The sequence below is a fragment of the Vicugna pacos genome, chromosome 35 (genome assembly GCF_048564905.1).
Source record: "Vicugna pacos chromosome 35, VicPac4, whole genome shotgun sequence".
NCBI lineage: Eukaryota > Metazoa > Chordata > Mammalia > Artiodactyla > Camelidae > Vicugna > Vicugna pacos.
The window spans coordinates 18,237,008-18,252,398 of NC_133021.1; positions in this window are offsets into that span (position 1 = coordinate 18,237,008).

The window sequence follows — 15,391 nt, forward strand, 5'->3', positions numbered from 1 at the left end:
TTAGCTGGGAGCTGACACACACGTGACTAACGCAGCCAGCCAGCCAGGGACTCAGCTTAGTGAGGGAGGAACTGGGGAAACGGGCCCGGGGACGATGAGCAGTTGCTTGTTGTGCCAGAATAACTGGGTGGAGGTGAGTGTCCCCAACAATTTCTGGCCTGTTGGGCGGTGGCTGGGCAGTCATGTAATGACAACTCCCAAGGACCTTCCTAAAATAACATCACGTCACCAGCAGCTGATAATCACGAACAAAACAATAACAGAACAGGAAACTAGAGCGATTTTTACTAATAGAGTGCTGTGCGCTCGGCAGGAGAAGGCACACCCCCCAGGGGTTAGGAGGTGAGAGGTGGAAGATGCTGGATGGGCTGCCCCCCTCCTCAGGTGGGCAGTGCAGGGTCCAGGAACCCCAGGGCGTAGGGAGGAACTCTGAGCCAGGACATCCACCCTCCCGGAACCTAGCCCGGCCCTTCTCGCTCCGGCTCTGGCTGTCCACTTTGGGCCGGAGAGTCAATCCAAGCTGGTTCCTGCCTGGATTTTTTGACTGGGGACCCAATGCCGTGAAGTCAGTTATCTCAGTGCAAAAGGACCAAGGTACATCAGACATTCACCAAGCATGTCAGTGAAACAAAGTGAATTCTCCCTTACCCAGGCATCAACAAAACCCGGCAGCAGCATCTGAAAGGGCAACAGAAGGCACCAGGGTACATAATCCACCAGTAAATCTGTTTCCTGCCTTAATAACCAAGCAGCTGGGCGACCCCTGGCCTGTATCTGAGCAGAGGTCTCACCACCACTCGGCAGCACCGGGAGGTATGCCCAGACCCGCTGTGCCCTCCCAGCCAAGTGCGACCTTGGGGGCTCCTGGCTGTCATGCCCCAAGTTCACACGTAGGGATGGAAGGACACAGAGCTGTGGCTGCACACGCGTGAGCGCACATGCACACGTACGTGTGCACGCACACACACGCAACACTAAGGTGGGGAGCTTGGAAGCTTAGAAACCATGTTTCCTGGCATGTGGTGATGCCAGCCGTCAAGGAGGGAGCCTCAAGCTGATGCCCCCCAGACAGGATGTGCGGAGTCTGGGTGCTCAGGTCTCTGGCTCCAGTCTTTCTTCAGGCTCAGCTGCATTCCTGCATGTCCCTTTGTGAACATTTTTCTTCGATCCTTGAGTCAGTGAGTTCCCCTCTGGAGCTAAACTAGCTTGAGCTGCGGTTCTATCCTTTACCATCAAAACAACACGCAGAGGCTGGTGAAATCAGCGCGGGCACTGGCCAGAGAGAACCTAGCTGCTGAGGAAGCAGGCTCGTCGGAGTTTGGGTGTTGACGGCCCAGATGTTCTTGCTCTTGACCGAGGGGATATCCCGGGGAGCACTGCTGTAGGTGCTGTGAAAGAACGACAAGCAGATGAAGCTGGAAAGCGGGGACAGGGTGGATGAAGGAGGTACCAGAGAAGGCTAGGGAGGGCTGGCAGGGGCACGGCAGGGACGCAGATGCTGTGGTTACCAGAATGCCAACTTCAGTGACCACGACCATGAGTACGACAGTAGGTTTACCCACCCAGGTAGGGAGCTTGTCATTTAGAGGATGAACTTGGCTGATCTGAGGACAGAGACAGGCAATACATGTGAGTCAAGATGCCATGCATCAGCAATAGTGCTTCAGATCTGCAGGATTAGGATGCAAACGCAACTCATAAAAGAAAATTATATGAACTGTCGGCCTTATAGTAAATCATGTGTCTGCAAACAATAGGGTGGCCATAAAACCCCGCTCGCAACAGCCCTGATTTACACCCATTGTTTCACTGTGATTGTTAACAGCACCCTCTTTCCCACTCACAGCTATCTGAGTTTGGGTGGTCAGTTCCACGGTCACCCCAGTGAGCAGCTAACCTGCCACTGCGTCACGGTCAAAGGGAGAGAGGGGTTTCAAGGTCCCAGCACGGAGGGAAAATGGTAACCTCTGCCCGGAAAAAGTACAGGGAAGCCGCAGAGAGCCATGAGAAGGCAGGAAGGAGGGAAGAGGCAGTTTGGGGAAGAAAGAGAAAAAAAATGAAACTGCTGTCCCATGTGGTAGCAAAAGAGGAAGATATAAGGAATAAACAAAATGATATGGAAAACAAAATCAGCAGCCAGAAGAAAACTGCTGAGGATGGTGGGTAGAGCTGCTGGCGAAGCCTGGTGAGCTCAGGCCCTCAGGGATGTGTGGTCCCCGGCACAGCGGGGAAGACTGTGGAGAATATCGAGGTGTCACGGATGCAGAGGGGTGAGTCACAGAGGTTGAGCCAGACCGGGCAGATTCCAGGGCTGAGTGACTTGCTGCAGGCACTCAGGTCAGCAGGCGTCATCCCCAGGGACCAGAGCCGGGCAGAGCTGACGATGAACGAGCTCGGGTCTCAGGTCTGGGTCAACGGGAGAAGACGGACACAGTGGACCCTCTGAGGAAGCTGCTGTCTGAGGTCCTCCCAAGGATTCATGCTTTCGATCCTGAGAAATTCAACGTCACCATCAACTCTGACTCTGGGACAGACATCAAATTCTAAAAATACGATCAACTTACTTTAACCCCTTAACTTGGGCAGACAAGGAAATGAGATCCAGGGGGGCCGAGTGGCTTTGCTAGGTCCACACAGCCAGGCGGTGGCACGTCTGCTGAAGACGCGGGGTGGCTTGGCTCTCAGGGCGGCTCTCAGTGCATTGTAAAGATCACAGTGGTCCGTGAGATGCTCCCAGAAGCCCTTCCTTTTGGGAATGAGCCATGTCAAGCAGAACGGTAAAGGGCTTCAGAAACCTGGAAGTGAAAAATCAATTTAACCCAGGATTTTCTGAGTAAATTTGATTATGATACTGTTTTTCTCATATAACATGGAATTCCTTTTTCCAGGCACATCTAAGAACATACTTTGGTGAGGCGATCCATGTGGTTCTTGGCTGCTTAGAACACACCCAATTTCCCTGGGGCGAAGGGTGCCTCCTTACCTACCAGGAGCTGTTGTTAGTGTAATAAATGTCTACGCCCACCGTGTGACAGGATCGGCTTACTCATCGCCTGCCTGCAACTGTCAGGCCTTTAAGGAAAGGACGTGCCTGCCGTATTACTGTGCCAAGTACGCAATGTGTCTGCAGCGAATTGATAAAGAAATAAATATCTCAGAACTGAGGGGGGAAAATCAAGAGAAAAAAGCAGGAATATGGGGAGTAACATTGAAACAGAAAAATGAAGCCAAAACCTGAGTGAAAGAAAGAAAGAAAGAAAGAAAGAAAGAAAGAAAGAAAGAAAGACCCTGAGGAAGTGGTGAAAAGAAAGGGAACTGAAAACAGGGCTATGAAAGCTCGAGGCACAGTTTGCAGGGACAGAAGACCCGGGAGGCAGTACCAAAAAAGAACAAAAGTTGTCATTGATTGAGTAGCAGGAATGCGAAAGACTCAGATGGTGAGGACTTGTTTTGTTTGCTGAGATTGATGAAGATCGCATCTCCATTCCACATGGAGGAAAAGGGAAGAAGAAACATCTCTTTCCTTTTAAAAGCACAAACTACCATACAAAATTAAGGCACGATTACCATATTATATTATGTAATTGGCCTTGTGCGGTGAGAGCACTTATAAGTGAAATACCCAAAACACCTGCCAATAGTGCGTAACAGACGACGTAACAGGGCAGGAGCCCTGCTCTCGGGCCGTTTGCGTGACGCCGGCATCCCTTAACCTCTTCGAGTTGTGGGCTTTTTTAAATTCCCGCCTCCTATTAAACTATAAGTGCAGGAAATTATATTTAGTAACTTGCAGTAACCTATAATGAAAAAGAATATGAAAAGGAAGATACGGGCGGGGGCTGGGCCCAGCAGATCTGTGCCGCAGGAAAAGGGTTCCCCTCCCGAGAGACCGTGACCCCTCCTGTCTGGTCTCTGTCCTCGCTGATCTGTCCCGCTTCCTGGCACCACTTAGAAGACTTTTTCAGAGAGGAGGACGGGAGGGGGAGTCGGATATTTCCCAAGAGTAACATCTGAGTGAAAACTAGAGAGAGGGCAGTGCTGGCCTAGAGGGGATGGGCAAGGGATGGGTGGTGAAACCTCAGGCATCGTAGGGAAGGTGTTCTGTGGGGGAAACAGAGTAACCATTATCCTTTCCAAGCCCTGTGTGGGCGACTGTGTCCCCGTCCATCTGTAAGGCTGGTGCTGGATGAAAAAGTTGCCATGGTGTTTTTGCATCTCAGACCTCTGCCAGCCCCAGTGCGGGTTGGCAAAAACTGCTTACAGGCACCTGCCACTCTGGCTGGGGCTGGCACTTGGCTGGCTCGGAGCTCCTGTCCGGGTCCTACGGATTCCCCTTTTCTGCATCTTGCTCGCTAGTCTATATCCTCAGACTTCCTCAGAGTATAAAATGTTGAACTTGGGTGTAACTTGGGAATGGTTTTGTTTGATTAGCTGAAGTACATGGAAAGGTCTCCGGAACAGTTACAAGAGATGCCAGCCTGTCGACCCCCTGCTGCCCTGGAAGTCTAATCTGCTCGCTTTTTTTAAAAGTTGAAAGTGTGTCTGTAGATGAGCTTGGGAATTTGTACCAAACTTTGTTCAAAGTTTTTCCTCTTGAAAAGCTGCAATTCCATTTCACCAGGAGAGAAGGAGGGAGAGAGAGCGAGCAGCTTACTGGCAACGTGAGGCAAACCACCTGGTCAGTCAAAGGCACAAACAGTCCCGGCAGAGGGTCCCCCGGGCACTCTCGGAAGGGGTATTGGGGAATCCCTCTAGCGTGCTGTCCTGTTTGCGGGGCCAGAGAGGGAAATTTCCCCGGGCCTGCGCTGACCACCGCTCACCCCTCTGAGGGCTCCAGGCACCGAGCCCTCACCACTTCCTCCCCACGCCTTCCCTCACTTTCTCTGCTGATCGAGACACACGGCAGCATTAACCCCTCAGCCCTGGTGGAATGAGTTACCCTAATCTAGAAAACAGCACCCCATCTAAACTGGTGCTGCGTTTGGAACCAGCCATTTAGAACTAATAGCTATTCAGAACTCAGTGGAAGAGCTTAGCATCGTTTCATTTATTGTTTTGTTTTGTGGCTACAAGACCCTGAACAATGAATCGAGAATATGCCAGAAGGTGAAATGGTTGCTTGGATTTCAAAGCCAAAGGAGACCTGAGGGTAGATTTAGTAGGAGTTTGTTCAGTCAGAGCTGCAGAGGTGACCTCCCAAGCAGGTAGGCTGATGGTCTGAAAGAACAGAAGCCACCAAGAGTCAAAACCAGAACAAGAGCCCAGGTGTTCCTGGTGTCAGGCCCCGTCGTATTTCTAGAACAACAGGGTTCCAAACACACTGAAGGAAAGCCTGTTATATCGCAGTTTAGGATGGGAGGAGGAGGATGGATGGATTCAAATGACACGTAGTTTTGAAAGTGAGATATATGATGTTTAATGTGACAGTAACTGGAAAACCAGGAAGATTTCAACCTGGCGGGTTTATCTTCAGAATTCAGCAGAACGCTTTTATAGAAGCCCATTAGGGCGGAGAGTATGCATTCTCGGAGGACAGAAACTGTCACCCGGGGACCTGTGTGCAGTGCCCACCATGGGAACCTGGACCATGGGTGCTCAAAGAGCAGTGGCCATGATGCCCCCTTGTCTAGGACACTCTCGTGTCCAAGGACACCACCAAGAACTCTGTCCGAAACACACAGATCTTCCTTAGAGCTGAACTTGGATGTGATTCACCCATCCCCTTAGCCTAAGTTTTCTTTCAAGCAACCAAAATATACGGAAGCAAATAAAGAAGTAAAGAAATAGACGTAAGAGAGACAAACTGCTCTGTATAAAATAAATAAGCTACAGCGATGTACTGAACAGCACAGGGAAGATAGCCAATATCTTATAATAACTTTAAATGGAGTATAATCTATAAAAATATTGAATCACTCTGTCTTACAATCAAAACTAATATTGTAAATCAACTATACTTCAATAAAATTTGAAAAAAGAAATAGAAAAAAGAGAACGTATATATATTTTTAAGGTGTTTGTTCCTAAAGCATTGCTTAACGTTGTTTCATCACAGGAAAAAAACACAAAAAGTAAGCATTTCTTTATTGCAGCCGTGACCATACAAACCATGGCCTGTGTGGTCAAAACCACTGTTCTGTGATTTTTCTGATGCCCTATTTTGACTCCTACAAGTTAGCACTTCTTAGCATTAAACATTCTTCTCCTGAGACATAGACTATTTATTTAGCATTTACAGCAAAGAAGATAAAATTCAGAATATATGCAGAAAATATCTATGGGGCCCTTCTGGAGACTAGGAACTTGTGTACACTAAGCCTTAAGTATTTATTTCTTTGCTAAAGTAAAAAGTTACAATGCCGGAAAACTTAGCTAACTTCTAGTTTGTCACAATAGCTTTTTTTTCTCTTGTTGTCTTTTACTTTTCTTCATCACTTGCGCCTTCTCCCTGAGCCCCAGCTTTTGAGACCAGCATCACGCCTTCTTGGCGCACACCTGGTGGGGACTCCATCCTCTTTTCCCTCTGCCTCTGCCTCTACCTGGGGGGAGGGTTTAGCACATGCTTACTTGTGCACGAGGTCCTGGGATCAATCCCCCGTACCTCCATCAAAAATAAACAAACAAATAAATAAATAAACCTACTTACCATCCGCAAAAGAAAACAAAAACAAAAACAAAAACAAATTTTTTTTAAGTTAAAAAAAATTGTAACGCCTTCCAGTTAGGTTTTTTGATGTTGTTTTTATTAAGACAGTGCTTTGAGGAAACATAGTAATTGATAAGACCATTTTGACAAAGGGGTTGTTATCTTTAGACTTTTAAATTAGACATTCCAGTTTGGCCTGCTTTTATTCAGTTTCCCTTTCAAGAGGGCTTGTGTTTATAATGTGCATTTTACCTGAAGTAGAAAAACAACTCATTTCTCATACTTAGGAAGTGGTTTTGGCACCTGGAAAGACCTAAGACTGTGATAAGCAGACCTTGGCAGGACGGAGGTTCTGACAATACATACCCCAGGCCACCCAATGAGAGGCAGAACCGTCCAGAAATGACGCATGCCAGTGGCTATGGTTAACATGTATGAATTTGCATCAATCTGCCCAAATGAATGATGAAAAGCCAAAGAAATCACACAATCTGGTGTTCCTGCACCGAACAGTTTCTTATAAATCTGTTAGTTACAACAGTTTTTCACCTATGAATACAAGTCTCCAAACTCCGGAAAATTTAGCTAATTTCTAGTTTGTCACAATAGCTTTTTTTTTCTCTTGTTGTCTTTTACTTTTCTTCATCACTTGCGCCTTCTCCCTGAGCCCCAGCTTTTGAGACCAGCATCATGCCTTCTTGGTGCACACCTGCTGGGGACTCCATCCTCTTTCCCCTCTGCCTCTGCCTTTAGCTCAGCCTGATATTTGTTTCACGTTTGTCTACATTCAAGGCTCCCTCTCTGCAGGGCCAGACTCCAGTCATCAGGAGAGAATCCTATTTGATAATCTGAATTATGCTTCAAAGAGAATTTTCACGGGGCTTCCAGTGTGACTGTGTGCACATGTACACACATACGTATACACACACATGCACACACACACACCAAGATGTGAACCCAGTGTTCCAGGAACATCATGTCAGTTTAATTCCTGGACCAGCCAGAAGAACCTAGAGGGGAGGGGAAGCTCCTTTCTCCCAGACGACTCTCATGATGAATTGATAGCTGGCTGAGTATAGACATCTACATAAGTAATAATTTCCCTTCAAGATTCTGCAGAATTTTTTTCTATTTTCTCTACCTATTCAGATGCTTCATCCTTGTCTCCAAGATTCTGAAACTTTGTGCTGATGGGTCCTAGTTCATTATTGTGACATCCTGGGATTCTTCATTTGGAAACTCATTTTTCAGACTTCGGCAACTTATATGCATAATTTGTTTAATGTTATCCTCTCATTTATTTGCTCAGTTAGCTTTTTTCTGGACCCTTAATTAGATCCTAGAAATTTCTTGTGGTTTTTTCCATCCTATTTTCCTTTTTTAATTTCTGAGATATTTTCTCAATTTTACTTCAAAACCTTCCAGAAATAAAAAAATATATATATTTTCTCCTATTATATTTTAATTTTAAAGCACAATGTCGTTCTCAGGAAAACTTCCTCCTCTTTCCAGAAAATCAACCTCCAGTCTTGTGCCAGGGCAGGGAGGGGAGTTTCAGGAGTAAGTGGGAAGATGTTCTGGTTTCATTGTACTTAAACAGATTTTAAACCAAATCTCTAGTTTTCAGCTCCTTGGAAGCATCAGTGGTTGCATTTCTTCAGCCTTTGAACTTGGTAGTTTCTGTAAGATTCTTTCTTGACTTTTCCCAGCATTGGGTTAGGGTTCAGTTTCTTGGTTCTGCTATGTCCATTACCAGCTATCTTTCTGCTTTCCAATTCCCTCTATTTTTCCCTGGTCTTTATGATTTATGCCTTTCAAAAAATCCTTTGCTGTTATATTAGTGGTGCTTCAGGAGAACACGGAGGCTAAAACATACCCTCAGCTCACCACCTCTAACTGGAAGTCAGCCATAAGAGCACAGGGCACCTCTCCTTTGTATGAAGACAAAACTCTATATTTCTCTTAAATCCCAAATAAATCCTTATGCACTAACATTTTTTTTGGACATGTGTGTAGCTCTTATTGTCTAGCAATTTCATCTCACGGTAGTAAAGGAAGTGTGTGGTGTAAGGCTGAGAACCACCACTGCAGCATGCAGAGGCTGCTGAATTTATTATCCACCTGCTACTAAGGGCTCACTCTTCATGCTATGCCTTGCTGAACACACCGATGATTCAGTGAACACTTATTCACAGCAATTTCATTTTCAGTCTGTAATCCTTCTCAATGGCAATGAAAAGTAAAAGTTCCATATTCCCACGTGTCCTCATATGCTGTCTCTTCTTGTTTTGGTTTTTAAGTGGACACCAGACAAATGTCACCAGCACAATCTATGTGCATGAGGGGGTTAGGTTCCCCACGTGCCTCAAGGACTCAAAGCCCAGTGTGTAGTGCTGTGAGCTTTGGTTAGAGCTGGGGTTTATAATGGGATGGAGTCGGCTTCTAAAGCTGACTTAGCTGAGCTCCCTGTGCTGTGTGGATCAGCATCTCATGGGGAGAGTAGGGATGATTGGGGGCTGCCACATCCGGTGCTCCACGTACCCCTGTGCAGGGAAAGTGCTGGATGATTCTGCTGCTCAGTGTTACAACTCAGTTATGACAGCAACCTGGATCCGAGTGAGAGACCAAGCAGCACTCATAGAGTTGGAGAACTCAGGTTTATTACACCAGCAGACCCAGAGGAGTTAACACTCCAAGCTCTGGACCCCGGCTGCAGGTTTACACAGGCTTTTATAAGCTTCCAGTTTACACTTTGCAACATCATATGCAAATAAGGTATAACAAAAGTTGTCTAGGAACAAGCTTTGTAGAAATGGACCAATCAGGAGGGAGAGAAATAACCAATCAGGAGTGAGCTCAGGGAACCAATAGAATTTTAGGGGTAAGTTCCACTTTCCTAGAAGTAAGCCGTTTCAGAGGCAAAATGTGAGATAGAGCCTCTGGGCCAGGGAACCGGATGGTGTTGGCAGGAGAGTAGTGGCCCTGCCGGGGGGTCCTGCTTGTCTTTTTTATGGGGCTTCCCACCTCAATTCCAGCTGTCATGGAAGAGTGGGTAACAACATGGGCTCTGGGGTGGACAGCTTTGGGTTTGAATCCTGACCCCACCATTCACGGCCACTCTGTGACTTGGGAAGTTACTTAATCTCTCTATGCGTTGGTTTTACTTCTCTGTGAAATGGGGATTCTAGCATTGCGACCTCAGAGAGTTGTGAGGCTTCAATGAGGTAACGCACATAAAATGCTGTGAATGTGGCCTGACCTCACTCCCAGTTAGGTATCAGCATTGCAGACGGTGCACTGGATCACCGGGTCACTCCTTCGTTTCCTGGTTTGGGGCTTTAAGGAGATGCGGTCGGAAAATTTATCCTGGTTCCTTCAGAGCAGAGGTGCAGCTGGTAGAGATGTTTCTGTGTAGTCATCAGAGCTCTGCTCGTCAAAATAAACAAGAGCTAGACTGTTACTCAAGGGCGTATTTTGAAAATAAATTCGTGGTCAGCATCATTTCAACTTCAGGATAGAATCTAAACTCCAAATCTGCATTAACTGCTCACTGGCCCTTAAGAGACCCGCTAGACAAGAGGGCCCCAGCCGGTTCCATAGCTCAGGGGAACCAGAGGACAGCAGCGACTGAGTGTTTACAAAGCCCGTGTGAGAAAAAAAATGTCTCCTTAGATTCTTTAGAACAACCACCACCACTAAACCGAATCGAGGTTACTGGTTTTTTTGAGGATGAGGAGGGAGAAGTTGGGATGGCTCTGACATTCCATTTTAAGGAAATCAGCCAGGGATGACTCTCTGAGGACTGGAAGCAAGGATCAATGATGTGAACAAGGTCATACCGCTTAAAAACAATGTCCATTATCATTAAAGACTTTCCCATAATGCCTTTCTGCTCTGATTCCTCACCCACCCCGGGCTGCTGGAATAGAAGACACATATCTTAGCCCCTTCACAGGGGAGGAACTGCCTCCATGGAATTGGTAACTTTACTGTAGCTTAAAAAGTATCTCCGAGTAAGCAGATTTTCTTTGGTTTCTATCTGGAAAAGAGCCAAGTCAAAAAAACAAATACTAAAAACCATGACTTGGCAAAGATGCTTAGAAAGTTGACTACTTAGCTCTTGTTTTAAAAAATAACCATGACTTTTTAATGGACTCTGGTTGAATCTACACTATAGGAAATCGTTTCCTAGAACAAACTAAACCCTAAATTGCTTCAAAATGTCATAAGATGTTTGTTTAGAAGTAAATTTTAAGCACTTCATGCAAAAGTAATGCAAGGAAGCACGTCTTCATTAGCATAAGTCAAGTAGACTTTTTTTCTTTTTGGTACACTGAAATAATACATATGCCATTTTTCAGGGTGTAAAAAGAACACTTAATTGAAAGGGTGACAAATATTTTGGTTGAGAGGTTTCAAGATATGAGACCCGGATGGGTGTATTTGTAACAGTTCCCAGGAGTGAAGACGGCAGGAAGCGAAGACGCCCAGTCTCTTCTCCTTCCCTGCGCACAGGCAGAGCTGTGGACACGATTCATAGAATGATGACAGTGAATGTTTTCCCTGAAACTACAGGAAATGTAATTTCAGTGCTTGTATTTTTTTTTTCCTGTGGCCTCTTGAGATTCCTTTATCTATTGCGTTTTTTTCCCCCTCTTAAGGTCGTTCTTCTGATGGACTTTCTCTGTGTGGCTTTGCCTTCTGTCTAACATCCAAACACACCCCTTCCTTTTGGGGGTATGGGCTGGACCTGGACCACGGGGCATGAGGCTGGGTGGGGGGACAGTGGCTAAGCTGGAGACAGTGGCTTTTAGTAATTCAGGATTTCCTGTAAGAGCTCTCTTTTTTCTTCTCCAGAGGACATTTCATGTTTTCAGACTTCAGTTTATTACCATGGCATGAACTGCGGGTACAGTCATCCACAAGATAATCGTAGTGACTTCAGGAGTCAAGATCCTGTTTACTCGCCTTCAAGAAAAACTGCTCATTCTTTGCTTGCTTCTTTGTTTTTTTTGGGGGGGTGGGTGGAGAAGAAGACACACAACTCACACTGTGCAAAGCTTTTTACTTTTCCAGGTGTGTTTTCTGATAGCAACACCTGGCCTGCATTGGAAGGAGAATTGGCTTCTTACTGACGAATGTCTGAGAGATTTGGTTGGCTACTCAAAAGGTTAGTTTATTCTTTCATAAAGCATGCTTAGTGATGACTCTCAGGGGGCTATCAGGAAGTTCAAAGCACTTTGCACATTGCAAAACATTACTTATCTAGAAGTGTTCATTCTGAACGTAGCAGGTGCTTGAAAAAAAAAAGAGTTGAGCCTATTATGCAAGCCAGCATCCACCTTCCACACTCAGTATTTCTTACTGGAGAGTCACTTGCAGTTTGACCAGGGCTCCAAGTGTCAACCATTTATCTTCTGGCTTGAGCTGGACGGCCTGGGTGCATCCCCGGCTCAGTCACTTGCCACCCACGGGGCCTAGGACAAGCTGCCATCTAAGAGGGACGTGGTCACTGATGGGTGCTTACAGCTGCCAGAGCCTACTTGCTTGGCCATAGCTTGTTTAATTTCCGAGGCAGGAGTTGAAAAACCCCACTGACTTTACTGATGAGCTGATATGCTATGTGGGATTTACTTCAGAATAACCCAGGGGATGGGGTGGGAGGAGGAGGGGAGGGTGGAGAGGAGGAGAGGCGCCAGTGGTCTGCGGGTTCACAGCGGCAGAAGCTGAGTGCCCAGGACCGGGCAGTTCAGTCTGTTGGTCTCTCAGCTTCTGCCTGATTTTGAAAGGTCCCATTAATAAACAGTAAAAACAAACAAACGAAAGAGCCCTCCAAAGGGACTCAGGAGGTAACAATTTGGAAACCAGCTTCTGGAATCCCATTTGGTGTGTTGGTGGTTTTTTTTTTTTCCTCAAACAAAGGAAAAAGCCCCTCAGGTACTTGAGCTGAGTGGGGGAAACATCAGCCCGGAATTCTCAGGAGCAGCTGTTTTCTGACTCATCCCAGCCCCCTCCCCGGGGGCCGCAGTGAGGTTTCTGGCTAGTGGACAGGGTATTCTCCTGTCCCACGCTGGCCTGCAGTGACTCATACGCCAAATCAAAGTTTCACATCTAACAGTTGTGGGCATTGATTATCAAGGTTGGAACCCTGACTGAAGTGAGGAGAGCCCTCACTTGACAGCCCTCTTTAAAGGTCAGAACTTTCCTCCAGAGAAGATTCTTTTCCATCTGGAAGCTTCTGAATTGATGTCACCCTAGCTAGGAGCTTTAAAGGGGATGTTCCCTAAAAATACACTTGGCTCTTTGGTGACATTCATTTGAAGGTTGAAATCAGCCTAGACCATAAACTGACTTGTTTACTTAGGTTAAAGAAATGCCTGGTGGCCAGGGAGCTCACCCTACCCTTGGTTATTAGACTGTCCACACAGCAGACCAGCTGCTTCACTTTGCCTCTGACGTCACTGGACTGTGGAAGAGGGCAGGCCACCATCTTTGACCCTGGCCCATGGATCAGACACGAACTGGTCAGGCCCTCCTCTTTCACGGAGCCAACAGCCGAGTCAGAGATCTTCCTTGTTCAGGGTGCCAGGCAGCCTCTGCCCAGGGATGGCAAGTGAGATGAAGTCCTTTCTACCCCTGACTTCATCTTCTTCCGCTTTTCAAGTGAGGGAACAGCCTTAGGGAGGGCAAGCCACCTCCCTCAGGCCCTGCCTGTCATGGCTAAGCTGGCTTTGAGGTTGCTTCTCTCTGAGCACAAGGAAACAAAAGCTGCTCTGCACAGAATTCAAAGATACAAATCAAGCCACAGATAAGCATCGCATGCGTCCTGAGAATAAGAGAGCCACCATCTGCCCCTGTTTCTCATACCTTGAACTAATGGTGTGGTAACTGTGTTTAGGATAGAAAAATCGATCCTAAGGTTTATATGAAATTTCAAGAGAGAGTTTGGCCAATCTCCAGATAGTAACCTTAAAAAAGAAGAGTAAACTTGGAGGCCTCATACTTCCTGATTTCAAAACTTAAACCACAAAAGCAACAGTTAATCAAAACTGTGGTACCGGCTTACCGACAGACACAGGGACCAATGGAATGGAATAGAAAGCCCAGAAACAAACCGTTACGTACATGGTCCAATTGCTGATGACAGTGATGCCAAGACCATTCAATGCGGAGGTCAGTCTTTTCTGCAGATGATGTTGGGAAAACTGGATATCTCCAAGCAAAGATTGAAGTTGGACCTTTACCTTATACCATATACAGAAATTAAAGACCTAGGTATAAGAGCTAAAACTATTAAACTCTTAGAAGAAACATGGTGAAAAGTCTTCATGGCACTGGATTTGGCAATAGTTTCTTTGAAAAAACATCAAAAGCACAAGCAGCAAAAGAAAGAGGTAAATCAAGCGCATCACAATCAAAACCTTCTGTGCATCAAAGGACACAATGCAGTGAAGAAAGGTAACCCACAGAATAGGAGACGATACTGTAAATAACTTTTCTGATCAGAGATTAATCTCCAGAAGATATAAAGAACTGCAGCTCAACAACAACAAAACAAATCACCTGATTAAAAAATGAGCAAAGGATTTGAATAGATATTTCTCCAAAGAAGATATACAAATGTCCAATAAGCACAAGAAAAGATCTCAAAATCACTCATCATTGCATACACGCAAGTTAAAACCACAATGAGACGCCACTTCACACTCATTAGGGTGGTGAATATATAGATATTTAAATATAATAATAATAAAAACATATTAATAAATGTATGTGTTATTATATATAAATATATTTACATAATAAACATTTACATTTACATAATATATATATATACCATATATATATATATTTTTTAAACACCCAGAAAATAACAAGCATTGGTGAGTATGTGGAGAAATTGGAACCCTCGTGTACTATTGGAAGAAATGTAAAATGGTATAGCTGCAATGAAAAACAACATGGTGGTTCCTCTAAAAATTAAAAATAGAATTACTGTCTGATCCAGCAAGTCCGTGTCTGGGTACATACCCAAAAGAATTGAAAGCAGGAAATTGAAGAGGCATTTGTACACCTCGGACACAGCAGCATTATTCAGAACAGCCAAAAGGTGGAAGCAACTCATTTGAAATGAGCACTGGGCAGGGGAGAGGAAGGGGAAAGGAAGAATCCAGAGCGCAGGGAACCTGAGCTGTCAATCAGCCAGAGCGCAGGGAACCTGAGCTGGCAATCAATCAATCAATCATGAAACCAGGATATAAAAACAGGAAAAACAAAGGAACAGTGCCACTTTTCCTCTCTTGGATCGGCCCACTCCCAGTTCTCGGGAGTGCACCATCTTTCACTATTTCTTTTACTTCACTAATAAAATTCTTGCTTTTATGACGCTTTTTGTCTCTCGTCAAAAATTCTTTTTTTTTTTTTGGATGACTAAGAACCAAGGTCATTCCTATTTCCCTTTTCCTGGTAACAAAATGTCCATCAACACATGAATGAGTAAACAGAATGTGTTTAGAGACACAATGGAATATCACTCAACCTTGAAACGGCAGTAAATTTTGGAACCTGCTACAACACAGAGAAACCTGGGGGACATAATACTAAGTGAAATGAGCCAGTCACTAAAGGGAAAATACCATATGATGCCACTCATATGAGGTACTAGAGCGGGCAAGGCATAACAGCAGAAAGTAGAATGGTGGTCTTCAGGGGCTGGACGAGTGAAAAAAATGAGGAATTACTGCT